This window comes from Neophocaena asiaeorientalis, unplaced genomic scaffold (assembly GCF_003031525.2).
Source record: "Neophocaena asiaeorientalis asiaeorientalis breed wild unplaced genomic scaffold, Neophocaena_asiaeorientalis_V1.1 scaffold119, whole genome shotgun sequence".
Lineage (NCBI taxonomy): Eukaryota > Metazoa > Chordata > Mammalia > Artiodactyla > Phocoenidae > Neophocaena > Neophocaena asiaeorientalis.
The window spans coordinates 3,535,532-3,536,651 of NW_020175821.1; positions in this window are offsets into that span (position 1 = coordinate 3,535,532).

The window sequence follows — 1,120 nt, forward strand, 5'->3', positions numbered from 1 at the left end:
CACGACCTAAGTATCCCTTCCCCTTGTGTTGGAGTGATGGAGAAGGGGAGCCTGGAGATGGGCCTCGGAGCCTTTCTGAACGGGAGGGAAGGAGTCTGGAGGTTACATTTTTAGGGGGAGAAACTCCTGCCTCAAGACATTGAAAGCATAGTTTGGGGGTGGGAGGAATGCTAGTTGTCCCTTGAACCAGCTTCTTCTGCCTCAGCCGGAGGCAGACCCAAGATTCAACTTCATCGACAATGTGGGGTCATTCCCCCCATCCCGCTGACGCGCCCCCCTCGCCCCCCTCGCCCAGCCCAGCTCTGGGCTCTTGAGCCTGTTTCCTCTCACTCTCAGAGGCCTGAAATGGAAAGGACTTAGCACTTCCCCCGCCCCCACCGCCTCGCAGCTCCCGGTCTTGCACGTGGGTGCTCCCGCAGGGGGGAACGGTTGCGAAGGCTTTGATTAATTGTATTTCTTCCAATCCTCAAAGAACTCGTGTTTTGAGTCTTTGTATGTGAAGCAGAAAGCAGCGGGTCTGATCCGAGGCTTAAGAACCTGACAATGTCTCTTTAAATAGAAGCTCCGCGAGGGGGATAATTGACTGAAGTGTTTGCCACGTTAAAGGCGGCGGCGCGCGGGAGTCTGAAGCCCACACGAACGGCAGGTCCGGGTTTAAATTATATCAAACTCCTTTGAGAGCTGGAAGAGGTCTGTTAAACGGTTCCTGCTTCTCTCTGGGCCGTTAATAGAGGGCAGGGTGGATAATGGATGCTAGAGCTCGAGACCAAGGACCCCTGCCTCTGCCCCAAAGCGTGGGATGCAGGCCCGGCTCAGCTTCAGTACTGGGCAGATTAGTGAGTCAGAGGCAATTGCGGAGAGGTGGTTAAAGGCCCCTTCCTAGCCTGGCCCTTCGTCCCCACCCCTCCCCGCCCCCGCCCTCATCTTTGTGCCGGCCTAGGGAGAAGGGTCTGGAGGGTCTGGTGAATCGCGTACCCTAGGATCCTGCTGAAGCGCCAGCACACGAACCTGTGTGCCCAGCCCGTGGGGTGGCAGCACGTGGGGAGTTTTTTGTGAACCCCGAAGGTTGAGCGTGCAGCCCCTCAGCTGCCGGCCGTGGGGTCTTTTCAAGACGTCGATC